Source organism: Acomys russatus, chromosome 2 (genome assembly GCF_903995435.1).
Source record: "Acomys russatus chromosome 2, mAcoRus1.1, whole genome shotgun sequence".
In the NCBI taxonomy this organism is placed as follows: domain Eukaryota; kingdom Metazoa; phylum Chordata; class Mammalia; order Rodentia; family Muridae; genus Acomys; species Acomys russatus.
The window spans coordinates 99832297-99849536 of record NC_067138.1 but is presented as its reverse complement, the minus strand read 5'-3'; positions in this window follow the sequence as shown (position 1 = coordinate 99849536).

Here is a 17240-nt window from a genome sequence, read left to right as displayed (position 1 = left end):
CGTGTGAAAGTCATACCCCACTCTCCATTCAACTAAAGTATGCTGTAGAGTCTGTTCTGCTTCCAAACAGCATTTGTCTCCCTAGAACCTCATTTTCACCCCATGTTGAAGGGTTTAATCACATACTTTCATGTGCGTGTCTTTTATAGTTTTCCCTTCAAGTAACAAACCCTCTCTCTCCAATCTCTGACTACAGGTAGTGTAATTGTGGGAGGCCCAGCTGCAGGCCCACATTGGCATTACCCAGGCTAAGCTTTGCAGAGCCACTGCCAGGTCTGGGAGACACAGGACTCCACTGCCTGACAGCTTTGGCTCAAGAACACCTTGTCTGCCCTGTCAAATGTTCCCAGAACACACTGCACGTGGCAATGTTTCGCTCAGCTTCCATTCCTTCCTCACACTGCGCCTAACTATTCTCAACCTTCTTCACCTCCTTCTTCCCTTTCTCTCACAAGTTTGTTTGATCACGACGTTGCCCCGTGCCCAGTGACTCGTACTTGGCTGAGTTGGACTGGCATGCAGTCCACACTTGTTATAAGAAGTTTATTTCTGTTCTGGAGAAGGAAATGGTTTTAGCACTTATAAGGGCTGACTGTGTTCTCCTCAGAATCCAAACATGAAAACTGAGGGGACAATGTGATTGTGTCTTAGGACATATGCCTTTTAGGAAGTAATTAGGCCATCAAGGTTTCTCCCTGAAAAATGGGAGTGTTCTGGTTTTCTTTGGGTTTCTGTGACAAAATAACAGGACAGAAAAATAACCTAGGGGACAAAAGGATTTCTTTGATTTATGCGGTCAGGTCACATTTCATCATTGATGGAAGTCAGAGCAGGAATTCAAGGCAAAGGCTGCTAGCTATTCCAGGGAACAGTACCTCTAAGCCAGAAACTCACAGCCAAGGAAGTACAGCTATGGAGCTGCTTGCTGGCTGACTCTCAGGCTTATGCTTGGTTAACTTTCTTATAGTGCAGGAATGCCTGTCTTGGGATAGAGCCGTCCTCAGTGGGCTAGGCCCTTCTGCATCAGTGGGTAATCAGGATGATTCCCCACAGACATGTCCACATACTGATCTGATCTAGACGGTTCCTCAGTGAAGGCTTGTGGCGCCCGCACCACCGCGGTACTGAGTCGAGGGCGAGGGACTGCGGATTTAACTCATACACACACACACACACACAATAACACAGCGGGTCCTTTGTGCTGAGAGAGCAGCAGCCGCAGTAGCAGCCGCTGCAGCAGTTTATAATTCTCCTCCTTCAGCGTTCCAAAGAGCCTTCTTATAGGCAGCAAAACAGGAATCCTCCTCCCAGGTGAAATCCCCCAAGAGGTGATTGCACACAGGAGGAAAAGTCTCGAGGAAGGGAGGGGTGCGTTCTCAGATCAGTAAACATGACTTGCTAACCAAGATAAACACAGACATGGAAGCTGCTAGAAACAGGACATGAAACAGCACGACAGGCAGGCAGCCCAGTCGGGCCTGGTTCCTACAAAGGCTTTCCTCTCAGATGACTCTAGACTATGTCAATTAAAGCTACCTGGCAGATGTACTAGAGCCTTTATAAAAGGGCTCTCATACCCCTTTGCTCTCTTCCTCTTGAGGACACAGCATCCTTCCCTTCCAGACAATGCAATGATAAGTTAAATTAAATTCCTGATGCCTTGACTTTGGACTTCCCACCACCCAGAACTGTGGGGATTATGTCTGTCTGTGCTCTTTGTAAATTACCCAGTTTCATACAACATGAACTAAAATAAGCATGTTTCCAGTCTGCTTCTACCCCATCACACATCACATTGATGAAAAAAGCGTTACTTATAATCTTTTATCTCACATATAACCATTGCTTTCTGATATTTCCTATAATCAATAAGTAAGTTTTTTTTTTTATAGCATTAACAAAGGTTGATCCCAATGATGATGTAATAGATGAGCTGTCAAACATCCAAAGAGCCAGATTAGTTAACTTAACTGGCCAAAGAGATTCTGTTGCTGTGTGTGTGTGTGTGTGTGTGTGTGTGTGTGTGTATGTATGTATGTATGTATGTATGTGTGTGTGTGTGTGCATGTGTGTAAACTCTGCACCAGCAGAGGCAAAAGCTGAGGAGGAGACTACACAGAAGTGTGGCTCTGTTTTGATGAAAAAAAACAACCAGCGGGGAAATCTAGCTTTAGTGCTATGGTCTATTTGTTTATTTGAGATAAGGTCTCACTGTAGTCCAGATTGGCTTCAAATGCTCTCTGTAGCCAAAGATGACTTTGTACTTCATCTCCAGAGTGTGAAGGCCACCACTCCTGATTTGTGCAGTGCTGGGGACCAACCCAGGACTTTGCTCATGCTGAGGAAGCACTCTGCCAACTAAGCTATCCTGTCAGTCCTGATCTGTGGTTTAACCAAAGAAAGGACTCTGAAGATCTAATCTTTGCACAACAGGACAAACTCCAGTTATGGAAGGCCTATGTAATATGATTTTGTCCAAAAGAACTGCTGAAAGTGACCTGGCTTTGAGTAGGAGTCTTGGTATTTTAAATTTTTAAAATTATAATGTATTCACATTACTTTCTGCCAATGTTGCTCAAGATCTCACTGTCTGTGGATGGCTGCATGTCTGTCTGAGTCCAGCTGCCCTAGTCAGGGTCTTCCCTGGTCTAGTGTTTTACTAATGGGGTATAAATTTGATTGCTCTTATCAGACATGTATTTGTGTAAGAGGAAAGGTGAAATATAAAGAACACCAGTTAAAACAAGAAAATATGTAATTTCAGTTTTAAAAATGTTTCAATCCAGTTTCCTTGTTATGTAACCAGAATTTCCTTTTTCTGCATGTTTTGGAGAAATATAATTCTATTAAGAATTTTGAAATTAAAAAAAAAAAAAAGATTTAATCTGTGTCTGAATGGGGATTTTCAGATACCAACCCAGTAGGGTCTATAGAAGGGAGTCCAGGGACCTTCATGAAGTGGCCGCTGGAGCAGAAGACTCTAGCTGGGTCTCGGATACAGTGTCTCCCTCTCTTGGCCCCAAGCCACAGAATGTATGAGAAGCTCCTGATTGTACGGAACTGCCTTTGAAGAGCTGCTTGTGACGTAGGGAGAGGAGAGTATCAACGCGGACAGTCTCATCGTAGTCTTTCTCGGCTGTCAGGCATGAGTTAACTAGGTTGCAAACCCTTCCTAATGTGCTTTTCCCATTTAATTTTGTGGCTGCATAAACTTTCATAGCAAATAATGGGTTGGGGCTGTAGCCGGAATGTTATGAACTCTTTATGTATCAGGAGAGCCTGCAGCGTGTGGCCCTGCATTCTAATAGCCTGCTTTCCCAGGCACCGGCTGGGCTGAGCAAGCTGGTTTTGGCTAGAAGAGGGATTCTGTAGAACTCAGAGGGACACACCACAGCGCTCCTTGGCCTCACAACCATTCTTCCACCTCCGTGGAAGCATTTTTCCTCAAGACCTGACAGCTGTTCCTCTTGGGCCAGAGTGAATCTGTCCCTCAGCTAGCATTCTGACTGTGTCTGTCTTGATTTGAGAGTTGAAGGATAAATTCTTACCTAGGAGTTTTGTTTCAACATGCACACCGGTGCTCCTGTTCACTGCCTACCTGCTCTCAGGGCCATCTGCGACGATGGCACCATGCCTGACTCCTGGCAGAGTGAACGCACTACAAAGGGCTGGAGGTTCAGTGCATCCTGTTAGGAGGGTTGCCTGACGAGGGAGGAAAGAGGAAGCAAGTACGCCAGAGAGAAGAGGCAGAAAACCATTTTTTTTTTTTTTTTTTTTTTCTTGCACTGTTCTTAATCTCAGGCCTCTGGAACTCTGCTGGATTCTCTAGGAACACAGCCATTTAGAAACCTGGATGTGAGAAGTACTTTGTGCCTGGGGCATTGTGAGCACTGGAACCTGGCTCCAGTGGCCGCACAAGCTGCAGATGTCTAACAATCAACACTCATGAGAGAGGGAGAGAGAGGGGGGAGGGGGAGAAGGAGGGAGGGAGGGAGGGAGGGAGGAAGGGTACTTTACAATTTTTTTCCTTTTTCTGTTATCTGCAGCTTTTAGGATATGTCAACAACAACAAAAAAAATGCAAGCAAAACAAAAATGACTGTAAAATATTAGGCACTGAAAAACCTAACCTCTGGTTGCGGGTTCCTCTCTGGGCTCCCAGACAGTCGGTGCTTGGCAGTTCAGCCTGGAGCGTCAAAGCACTAATGTTCTGGAAGCAGAAAAGGTGCTAGTGTGGCAGCTGGAGCCGAGAAATGTACAATGCTGACCCTGAAAAAAAATGGCGGAGTGGGGTGCAGCTGAAGATGCCCAACAATGTCCGTGATTCTCAAGGCCTCTTCTCACTCAAGTGATTGAATTAAACTGTGAGCCCTGGGGCTCTTATGAACTCCTTGGAGGCTTCCCTCGCAGATAGAAAATAATTTCAAACACAGACCAGGGTCTAATTCTCACAGGAGTCAGGATGATGAACAGAATGCTTTTACCTAGCAGGAAAAGGTAAGCCTAGAAACCGCGCCTTCGCCATTCCGGCACGCGCCATCCTTATCGCGCCTCTGTTGTTGACTCTGTCCGTGGCCAGTACAGCTCCATGGTAGTACCAGCAGCCACCTATTGGGCCAAAGGTGTTCCTGGCCCTCTTGGGAAATGCTGCACTGGTGAGCTGATTGTGTGTGCTCAATAAAACATTTAAATTCTGAGAAGTAAAGGAAGTCCAGCCCGGTAATATCTGGCACTGCATTCGCATCCATCGCCGCCGCCGCTCCCCGCCGCCCCCCCCCCCCCCCGCCCCGGCCCCCTACTCTATGAGCACGCGGAAGCTCACTCCCGTGGGAGGCTCACGTTTCTTCCCAGGTGGGCTGTGAGATCTTTCTGGATCTGGTCTCATCTGCTGATTCATTGTCCGATCTTGCCTAGGATAGGATGAGGCACCCAATAGCAAGGTAGCTCAGGGCATGGACAGTACCCATGCTATAAAGAAGTAAGTACCTATGCAGAGTGAGGCCCAGAGGTCGTGCGACTTCCAGCTGTGAGTGAAGGAGGTAAGGCTGTCCCACTAATTACCTGTGTAGCTGGAAAATCCATATAGGGTTTAGAACAAAAAAAAGCTTAGATTTTAATCCATTCATACAGTTTATGCCTGTGAGACTAAGGACAAGTAATTAGATCCTAGCATGCTCAGCCTCAGCTTTCTCATGTATAAAATGAGGGGGTTAATGCCTGCCAATGGGCCATTACTAGAAGTGCCCTGTGCAGACCACTGTGGATACAGTGACTATTACATCCTCCCTACGAGGAAAAGGACCTCAGTCACTCCAAGAAAGCTGCTCATCAGCAAAAGAGGCCGCATTGCTCATGCAATGCCCAAATTTTGGGCCACAAAGATTTCTATTTGTAGGAAATCAAGAAAAGTACAATGGAACCCCCAATGAAAGGTACATTATTTTCAATAGGCAAGACAGGAAAGCAACTTCAAGGTCTATTGATAGATTCAGAAACAAAATTCCATATAAAATATGGAATATATATCCCTAAAGGGAAGAGAATTCAGACACAGGCAACCATGTGGATGGACCTCTGAGGTCATTATTCTGTGTGAAACAAACTAGTTACAGGCCAGAAGCATCATATGAGCCTACCTGAAGGAGAGAAACCTGTTCTTTGGGATTCCAAGTGTGGGATCGAACAGTCTAGTAAGAGAACCGGTGATGTTAATTCACTAGCAGGCTAACCACCTTGTGCAGGAGCTTAATTGCTACCAGATGAAAAAGATCCTGTGAGCAGACTCTGGGAGGAGCTATATAAACTGGCAGCTGGGGGGATTGGAGACTTGGGATAGATTTGCCTGTTCATCACTGCCCTTCAAGATGCTCCTAGAGAAATCCACTTGAGGGAAGGCTTCAGAGCTCCGGCTCCTGCTGAGGCTCTGAGGTCTTATTACCGCCCTGGTTCCAGGGGAAGAAATCCTGCAGCTCCCGATCGGAGAATCGTTCCTCGGGACTGATATCCTTAAGGTTTTGTTGTTGTGTCAATTAATCTTCATTTCCTACTGTTTTGGTTAATCTGGTATATATTTTGGTTAAGAAAATTGAGTCTACACCTACCTTTATGAGGGATGTGGCCTCACTGAACTTTCACAGTCAGGGAGTGAGTTGGAGCTTGTCAAGGAAGGAGAATTCAGAGATGCTAAATAAACAGGCTCTGTTTTCCAAGGTGGAGAAGTCCTGGAGCAACAGTGTAAGTGCACCTGGACCGTGCACATGGTGCATTTCGTGCTGTCTCTACTGTATCACAATTAAAAACAAAAGGAGACGGGCTTAGTGGCATAGGCAATGTCAACTCTGTGGGAGGCAGAGGCAAGAGTGCTGCCTGTTCAAGGCCTGCCTGGGTTGCAGAGTGCATTCAAAACTTATCTGGGCAATGTAGAGGGGCCATGGCTCATGAAAATGACAGTGTAGCTTAGTGAGACGGCACACAGCTTAGTGGTGACACATCAAGTTTAATCCCCAGCATACCAATAATAAATAAATAGACAGCCTTTGTTGCAACTTTTATTTTGTGTCAGATGTACATTAAACCTCATTTATTTCCCATCTGCCCTGAAAACTTGAAGCTGTTGCTTTGGAGACAAAACTTCATCTCTGCTGCAACAGGTGGGAAGTCGCTTTGTAATTCTCAGACTAGCAGCCTTTCTCTGCTAATGTCTTTCTAATTATCGTGCAGACATGGCATCCAACCATAATTATTATCAGTTAATTAGTCCTTAAAATGTATCTTTGATAACACCTTTGGCATTTAATTATGTAACTGGAAATGTATGAATGTCATTAAGGGGACATATGACTATAGTAAAGTGTAATTAGATCTCATTTTTGTTTCTTGATATACTATTGATTATGATAATAGTTTTTTTTTTTTTTTTTAGCTTTTACAGCTTCTTTGGAAATGGTCACATGATTGATAGTCTAAGGAAGAGAGACATGTTTTTCTGAATGTTGTAAAGGGATTTTATAAAAAGAGAATTCAGGAGAAATGGAAACATGCTTGTTTGTTTCTGATGCCATTTAACAAAAGTTCACAATAAATAAATCGCTTGTTTTCAAGTTTTTTTTTTTTAAACCTAAAACAAATTAAGAACTTATGTCATAAAAAATTAACTCTTGCTCTTAGGAAACAGAGAAAAACAACTACAAACTATTTTTCGTTATTGTGAAGGAACCAAATATGTTTCCCCAAAAGTTGTGCACATTTTGAGTGCCTTGCTGTGTGTTCAGGAGACACAGAGTGAGTCTACGTTAAGTAGCAATCCCTTCTTAGAATAATGCAGTTACTTTAATTTCTTTGTAGGAGAACTAATGATCAGCTTGAAGGCAGTTTATCTAGTAGGGTGAGCTTGTATCTAAGTCTCTTCAGGACAAAGGTCTGTCACTTTCGCATCTTCAGATCATCCACAATGACTAATGATATGGTCCGTAGGTGCTTAATGAATACTTATCACCTGTTCAGTTAGAGAGCTTGACGGAAATAGATTTCATGTGGATAATGGTGCATACTGGGAGAAATCAAGCCGAGGTTGTGACCTGGGGAGTACCCTGGAGCATCTTGTACATAGAGGGGTCTGGAGAGTTGGGGATATAATGGTACCATGGAAGGAGCAATCTCTGTCAGCAAGACCAGGTGGAAAAACAAGCTTCCATTTTGAATTTATATGACTAGTTTAGGATAAATAGATGAATTGATTTATGGAGTTTAAACTCCATGTCTTGATTTATAATAAAAAATGTGATAAATTAGCTGGAATTTGGGTGCTATTTGAAATGTAACACAGATAAGCAAGCTCATTGCTCAAAGCCACAAAGAATGAAAGAAATCATTGTGTAAACTCAGCAATGTATGAGGCGTCTATCATTAGCTGTAAGTTTCAGTAAACACAATTCTCATTTTTTAGTTGAGATCAAATGAGGAAATATTAAATTTTATTTTGGTACTGAAGCTCTGCTAGTCACAGAGTGGCAGCTGTCCTGATGCTGCAAGAAGTTCAGTGGTTACATATAATTTAAGGAACTGAATGCATAAACATTTTTCCATTTTTCGTGTCAAATACGAACAGCTTTGGTGGGGATATTTGACTGCCCTAACTTACACTCCCCTGAGATGAGACGAGGTCTTGTGTGAGAGGAAAGTGGACAGACAGCACATCAGCTCCAAGAGCTGTGTTGGTGGATGCAGGGAACCCAGAGGTGAGCTGGATGATGTTTCTGCTATCCCATTGGTTGTCTGGTTTCATCCAGAGGATCTGCATTGGCCAGGTGGGTGTTCCCTTCTCTCTCTCTCTCTCTCCATGTCCATCCTTCCTGAAGCTGAACTCCCCATTAATGAGGAGGATCTTCCCTGATAGAGTAAGAGCTTTCTTCGGTCCAGGGTACAACAACAGCTGCACTTCTTCACTAAAACCTCAGAACAAAGTCTTAAATGGCTGCGTTGGCAACCGTGCCCTCAGGAAACATGGAACAATCAATATCTCCAAAGCCGGGATTTAGGGGGGAGAGAAAGGATTTGTAAAGCACAGCTGGGTACTAGTTAAACAGCACCTATTTCTCCGCTTCTGACTAGAGCCAAGATGTGAATTGTGTTGCTCCTGAAAAGGGAAACCATAACTTTTGAAAAAACATAAGAAAATCCAGAAAGAGCAAAGTGTAGTCCTAGAAGCTGTGGCCGACCATCCCTGGGAAGGAGTGGTTGCATTTATTTTGGAGAAGAAAATTAGTATTATGTGACAATGCCTGGATGAGAGACCAGAAACCTGAAGTCTAGCACATTTCTTTTATGGATTGAATAATCGTGAACAAGTCACTTCTAAAAAAAAGAAGAAAAGGGTGGTTCGCAAGAAGACAGAGGAGCTGGCAAGGGCTGTCTGGGAAGAGCAAGAGTGAACTGTGATGATATATATATGCTGCAACTAAATACCTTTATTTAAAAGCTAACAAAAAACATTAATACAAAAAAGAGGTTGAGTTAGTCTCTCATATTCCTTCAAGAACAGTGATATTGGGGGATATGAGCAGGAATGTGATGATTTGGAATCAGATATGAAGAGCATCTTTAAACATGAATCCCAGCTCTTTGAGTCTGTTTCTTCTGATAAAGTGGTGTAAAGATTTATATCTTGATAGTTACTAAGGAACACAGAATATCTTGATAGTTACTAAGGAACACAGAATGTCAGCATACGGAGCTATCTCATGGTGTCACAGCGTCCCTTCCATGTCTTCCTTACGTTCATCTCAGCCACTTTATAAATCAGTGATGGCATGTTCAGCCATTGGTGAGTGTTGCCCTAACGGTGAAGTCCCGTCTGTAAGGCCTTTCGTGCAGCATGTGTGGGCCGTCACTGTCTTTCTCATCTGTTTCCAGGTTATGTATACGATCAAGTTTAGGCACTGTTTGCCAAAAGGATGCATGTTACTGAGAGAGTAAAGGGGCTCTGAGATGTGTACGTGTGTGTGTGTGTGTGTGTGTGTGTGTGTGTGTGTGTGTTCTGTACATTCAGATAATTTCAAAGGACGTGTTTGTTTCTTGGGAGCAGAGAGACACTTAGCAGAGAGTAGGGTAAGTTTAGAATTAGTCAGGTTAAAATCTAGCCCTTCCCTACTACTTCTACTTCAGTCACACTTAACCTCGTTAGACAGCTGTGTCATTTCCACAGAGCAATGCACTAGTAGTCTGGACCTCACAGCATTACTGCAGGGATTAAGTGAGATGAGATTTGTGACACATTTTGCTTACTAACAGGCACGAAATAAGTGCTTTTCTTTCGGAGACTGACTTAGAACATGCAGCTATCCTCCTGCCTCAGCTTCTTCAGTGCTGGGATTACAGGTGTGTGCTGCTAACCAAGGCAGAATGTTTAAGAAACACAGGGAGAGATATATAAAAGGGTAATTTTAGGAAAAACAATTTTTTTTTGATAAAGTGAGCCACACAAAAATTAGGCAACTTGTCTAAGCTGCTTTACCAAAGGGGAAATGGGCTCTTTGCCTCCTGCTGGCCAGGACTTCCTGTTGTAGTCTTTCAGAAGTGCTCAAGAGCCATTGCAATGTGCCACAGTACATTATTAAATAAATAAATAAGTTGTATTTTGATTAGTTTTTTATTTGTAATGTTAGTACCTGGGAATCATGAATAATAAAGAAAATTGTCTTGCATGATATTTAATAATCAAGAAAGAAGTAAAGAATTAGATTGCTATTATTTTCCTTCTACAGAATCTTGGTGCTCTCTCATCCATTTCCCCTTTGATAAAGCAGCTTAGACGAGTTACCTATTTTTTGTGTGTGGTTCATTTTATCAAAAAAAAAAAAAAATCAAATGACATTTAATGACTGCTGTGTCCACTCTAGGTGAGATGTTGATGAAAATTAAGCACCAGGCACCGTGGTGCACGCATGTAATCCCAGCACTGGGGAGGCAGAGGCAGGCAATTTCTCTGAGTTCAAGGCCAGCCTGGTCTACAAAGCGAGTCCAAAGATAGCCAGGGCTATACAGAGGAATCCTGTCTCAAAAAAACTAAAGCCACAACCAAACGAAACAAAACAAAACAACAGAACAAAACAAGAACACAAAACAAACAAACAAACAAACAAAAAACCAACAAGAAAAAGAAAATTAAGCATGATTCTCTTCAAACTGAGTATTCGAACATTTGTGTACATTTTTTTTGGGTGGGGGAAAAGTTAAAATCCCGAGACCACTTGTGCACACTTGAGGGCATCAAAGAGGCTTCACATTTTAACACAGAGGAATCCGTTGCTGAGGAGCATTCCCTGGCGATTCCGTACAATGCTCTTTAACCTTTTGCTCTGATTTATGTGATGAGGCCCCTGGAGGAAGTAGTTTCAAGAGCATGATTAAAACACTTTGAGGAAATAATTTCTGTCTTCAAGTACCTTGTGTGCATTTGGGGATGGGTGGCTAGGAAGTGTTTGTCCCTTCTCATCAGGAGAAAAGCCAGGAAATGAAGAAATATTGACTTTTAAACATTGTCCTATTTGGAACTGAATGATCGTGAGGCAGCAGGGCTTCTTCCCAGATGGATGCTGGGACAGGGATGGCCCAGTTCAGCATTCCCAGAGAATTTTACCCACTTAACAGGATTTTCCCTTTATGCCCATCAAACTTAAGAAAAAATTGATTTTTTGAAAAATTACAAACTTATTAAGAATAATAATACGTGGTCACCATCTATTAGAAACTGATATTAATTTTAGAAAGACATTTTAAAACCAGAAAAGTAGGAAACAACTTTATATCAACTGATACTTATATCCAAGAGAAGCCAATTATTTTTCCCAGCATTTGATTTTTTTTTATTCCAAGAGGCAAAATTAGGCCATGAACTATGTTTAGAATTCTTTATTGAAATAATTCTAACAGGTAGTGTCTGGTAAAAGGCATTGTCTCTTCACCTGGATCCATAAGGTAACTTAATGCAGGAAGAATGAAGTGTGGTATCTCTGTCTTAGCTTGTTCTGTCTCCTTCACCATGGGTACCTCAGGGGTGATCCTAAGTGACCTCAACCCTACTAGGGAAATCATGTTTCTCTCTTGTGGGTTCTTAGTCTCGTTTATAAAATAATTTAGAAATGAACTTGGAAGTTCAAGGAGATTATGTTAATGTTTGCAAGGAAAACAACAGGGCAAGCAACATGTAAAGTTTGGTAACTTCCAGGAGAAGGTTGGTAAGGAAGAGAGGAAGGAATGTCTTTAGAGTTAGGATCCAAACAAAGCCAGCGTGTTGAGCCATGGAGGTTGGGAAGCAGGTGGAGAACGTGGGGAAGGGTCTTCAGAGGAAAGTGAGAAAGTCTAGAATATCAGGGAAAGCATGCTTAGGGTTTTGCTTGCTATCTGAAAAAACAGGGAAAAAAAAGATAATGAAAGAGAAGAGTTACCTTTTTCAGTTAGAATTGAAAAAAATAAAAAAGAACTAAAAAGAAAAAAATGGGCAGGGTTGGCAGACTGTGTAGTGGAAACACTGCAAGCAAAATACACCAGGGAAGAGATTTTTGGAGGGAAAAACATTCTTTTTTTTAATATATAATTTATTGTATTTGTATTTTATATACATTGGTGTCTTGCCTGCATGTATATCTGAGTGAGGTGTCAGAGTCCCTGGAACAGGAGTTATGGACAGTTGCAAGCTGCCGAGTGGTTCCTGGGAATTGAACTTGGATCCTTTGAAAGAGCAGTCAGTGTTCTTAACCACTGAGCAATCTCCAGCCCTGGCACAGCATTTCATTAAGGGCATAATTATTCCTTCTGTCTCCTTTGTGTGCTTCCAGCTTCCAGGAGAATCATCTTTCTTGAGTTCTTTCCTGGTCAGGCCACTGACAAACCCAGATGGATTAAGTCTTAAGGGAAGAAACAATAGCATGTAATGTCTAACCTTTAGAGCATTTAAGAAAGTCCTGTTTCCAAAAAGGGCTTGAAATAGAACTCAGATTTTATTCTTTTGACCAGAAGGAGGTAGCTTTCCCTTAATCAGCCTCAACAAAGTTCTAATATCTTCACCTTTTCATATGATATTTTAATGCTTTTCTCCCAAGAAAATATTTTTTAAATTATTTGAGAATTTCATAAAATGCTCTCTGATCATACTTGTTCCCCATTTTTCCCAGGTCCGCGCTCCCACCTTTGTGTCCCCACCCCCCAAAATATGCCAAGTCCAATTTGTGTTGTCTATATCCTCTTTGGAGCATGGTCGAACTCCCAGTGTCCAGTCCCTTAAAGAAAGCTGAGTCCTTCCCCGCCTCCCCACCAAAAGCCATCAACCATGAAGAGCTATGTTTCAGCATCTTTACCAGAAATTTTAAGGACTCTTTTCAATAGCTTTCTGTATGAATTGTTTCATTTTTTTTGAGAGGAAGGTTGAGAGGAGAGACTTCAATGTCTCTCTGTCTCAGTTATAAATCTGAAGTGATCAATACCACTGCCAAAGGAGCTTCCTTGCCCATAGCACCTGGTGGCAACACTGACTACAGACCTCAACATGCTCTCTGGTGGCAGCACAGACTGTGGACACACCAACATGGTATCCAGCTGCATGGCAGATCATGGACATCAATGTTGTCTCCTATGGCAGCCCTGGTTACAGACATTAACATGGCTCCCATCAGCAGCACAGACCACAGACACCAGCAGGGTCCCTTGCATCAGCTCAGACCACAGACGTCGTTTGAGGAGGCTTAAACCAGAAAACGAACCATTCTTCATCTCAGATATCTTATTGCTTGGAGTCAGGGTGATCTGGCAGCTGTGCAGCACATCTGGGGGCAGGATCCGTGGGAGCTCCAGGCTGCTGCACATGGCCCTGCCCTGCCCTTGCCACTGGCCACTCAGTGGGTGACAAGTATGGCCATCGAGAGAAGGGCTTGGGATTCCCATTTCTGTTGACTTTCAGCCTTGATGAAGGGGACGCAGACAGGTGGAGTCAGGTTGCTGCAGGACCATCTGAATGCATATTGAGTATAAGCTAGAAGAGATAAAATTAATACACTCATTAACTATACAGGTGTCCAAAGTCAATAGCATCACTGCTAAGATTATAATAGATATAGCTTATCCCAACCATGAAAATCCAGTGATCCAGTACTGACACTGATGGGTATCTGATAGACATGGAGTGGGTTGTGCCTCATATGGGGCTCCTAGGTGGCTGTGTAACCAGAGATGAAGGAGAACAAGGAATGTGACTTGAAACAAGAAACGAGACTAGGAACAAGAGCTCCCAAACACTTGGGCAAGAAGCAAGACTACCCTCCAATGAGGATACTTTTCTGTGACGGTGAGGCTACAGGGCGGAGCAGTAGGAATCCTCTGCTAGAGGCTCAAGTGATGCCATCAAGTGATGGCAGCCATAACAACTTCACACCACCATACAAGACGAGAACTCAAAATAATGATCCACGAGACTGCGTTCTGACCACTAATGCTTAAGTACACAGTGCTTTTACCGCCACTCTAATTCTTTTTCTATTTAGACTGAGGCTCTGGGTCAGTGCTCCAAAGCAAACTTGGTGTCACTGGCCCTTTTCAGCTGTTCATTTCCCCTTTGTTCATTGATTACATTTTCTTTCTACTTTCCATCAGCACTCACTGTGGGGCTGTGAATGGGTGGCTACACTTAGCCTGTTGGGACTAGATGAACTGGGACTTTTGCAGTAAAGCCTTGGTGACCTGTCCTGCTCAAATCCAGCTGTGATTAATTTTAGGCCGTCCCCAAATGTTTTCACTTTATGCCTCAGACTATATGTTCAGAGATTCTCAGTTAAATCATAAGAAGCATCATTGTAACTTGTGGGTGTTATGTATCACACCACTGCTTTATGGGCAATATCTGTTGTAGGAAGGAGTGTTGGGAAACGCAGCTAATGTAGTGAGATGTGCAAATTTGAAGACTGTGCGTTGTCACTGAACTCTTTGTGTCCTTTGTTGTTGTCTGGGGAGCAGGCTCTGTGCCAGTACCTCATGGTGTTTTGCATCTTGAAAACACATTTCTAGAGGGAGTAGGTTGTGGGTGACTTATCTGAGTCCACTAGTTCACTGAACGGTGATTAACATTTAAAATGCATGTGAAATAGACTCCTAATTAAAGTCCAATAATCTAAGACTTTGAACGTATTCACTATCTTTGGAAATACTCATAGATGCCTGTTACTTATCAAGAAAACATCATGGCCAATGACCAACTCTCCCACCTACTTATCATCAATTGGAAAAGGGACTCTCCATTGCAAGATCTGCAAATAGTTCATGCTGAAGAGGTCACATGTCTCCTTACAGGTATAATTGCTAAGCAAGTCATCTTGATTACAGAGAGAATAAAAGTCCACAGGGCTCCCAGTTGGGTTTTGTTGTTGTTGTTTGTTTTTGGTTTTGTTTTCATATTTTTGTTGTTGTTGTTGTTTTTATTTTTTGTTTTTTTTTTTTGAGATACACACACACAAATGATTTGTGTACAAGAATTTAGCATCCATTAAGCATGAAATGTCAGTTGTCCTTGTTCTTTTGCTTCCACTGAAATGTTGCCTCCCTCCTCCCTGCCTCTGTGTTGTGTATGTTGTGTGTGTATGTGTGTATGTATGTGTGTCTCGTGTGTATGTGTGTCAGCAAATACATCCGTTATTTGATTTACAGCTAGATTTCCTGAATATTTAAATCATCTCATTTCCTTTTGATAAATTGATGGATTCTGAAATTGGGACTAACAGGGATACATAACACTGCTACCAGGTCTGTGTCACCCGCTCCTCCTGTCTCAGACCTACTCTCCCACAGAGTCAGCAAAGCAGAAGAAGGCAGATGCAGTGGAGGGTCACGGCCACGCCCTAGATGACCGAGATCAACATCATAGCCCACTTTTTCCTAATTTGATGTACACTTGCAAATTCACCTAGACGCTGGGAGCTCTGTGGACTTTTTTCTCTCTGTAATCACAATGATTTGCTTAGCAATTATACCAGTGAGGAGACATGTGACATGTGTGTATCCATGGGGGTGCTGGAGATGGAGCTCAGGTCTGCATGCTTGTGTGGTAGGCGCATGACTAGCTGTGCCACATTTTGCCTTCCACATTTTCTGTGTCTGCTCATTCACTGACAGATGCTGCACTGTTGCTATATCTACAGTGAACCATGCTGCAGGGGCATAGGATGCAGATATCTACAGTGAACCATGCTGCAGGGGGATAGGATGCAGATATCTACAGTGAGCCATGCTGCAGGGGGATAGGATGCAGATATCTACAGTGAACCATGCTGCAGGGGGATAGGATGCAGATATCTACAGTGAACCATGCTGCAGGGGGATAGGATGCAGATATCTACAGTGAACCATGCTGCAGGGGCATAGGATGCAGATATCTACAGTGAACCATGCTGCAGGGGCATAGGATGCAGATATCTACAGTGAACCATGCTGCAGGGGGATAGGATGCAGATATCTACAGTGAACCATGCTGCAGGGGCATAGGATGCAGATATCTACAGTGAACCATGCTGCAGGGGGATAGGATGCAGATATCTACAGTGAACCATGCTGCAGGGGCATAGGATGCAGATATCTACAGTGAACCATGCTGCAGGGGGATAGGATGCAGATATCTACAGTGAACCATGCTGCAGGGGCATAGGATGCAGATATCTACAGTGAACCATGCTGCAGGGGGATAGGATGCAGATATCTACAGTGAACCATGCTGCAGGGGCATAGGATGCAGATATCTACAGTGAACCATGCTGCAGGGGGATAGGATGCAGATATCTACAGTGAACCATGCTGCAGGGGCATAGGATGCAGATATCTACAGTGAACCATGCTGCAGGGGGATAGGATGCAGATATCTACAGTGAACCATGCTGCAGGGGCATAGGATGCAGATATCTACAGTGAACCATGCTGCAGGGGGATAGGATGCAGATATCTACAGTGAACCATGCTGCAGGGGGATAGGATGCAGATATCTACAGTGAACCATGCTGCAGGGGGATAGGATGCAGATATCTACAGTGAACCATGCTGCAGGGGCATAGGATGCAGATATCTACAGTGAACCATGCTGCAGGGGCATAGGATGCAGATATCTACAGTGAACCATGCTGCAGGGGGATAGGATGCAGATATCTACAGTGAACCATGCTGCAGGGGGATAGGATGCAGATATCTACAGTGAACCATGCTGCAGGGGGATAGGATGCAGATATCTACAGTGAACCATGCTGCAGGGGCATAGGATGCAGATATCTACAGTGAACCATGCTGCAGGGGGATAGGATGCAGATATCTACAGTGAACCATGCTGCAGGGGCATAGGATGCAGATATCTACAGTGAACCATGCTGCAGGGGCCATAGGATGCAGATATCTACAGTGAACCATGCTGCAGGGGCATAGGATGCAGATATCTACAGTGAACCATGCTGCAGGGGGATAGGATGCAGATATCTACAGTGAACCATGCTGCAGGGGCATAGGATGCAGATATCTACAGTGAACCATGCTGCAGGGGGATAGGATGCAGATATCTACAGTGAACCATGCTGCAGGGGCATAAGATGCAGATATCTACAGTGAACCATGCTGCAGGGGGATAGGATGCAGATATCTACAGTGAACCATGCTGCAGGGGCATAGGATGCAGATATCTACAGTGAACCATGCTGCAGGGGGCATAGGATGCAGATATCTATT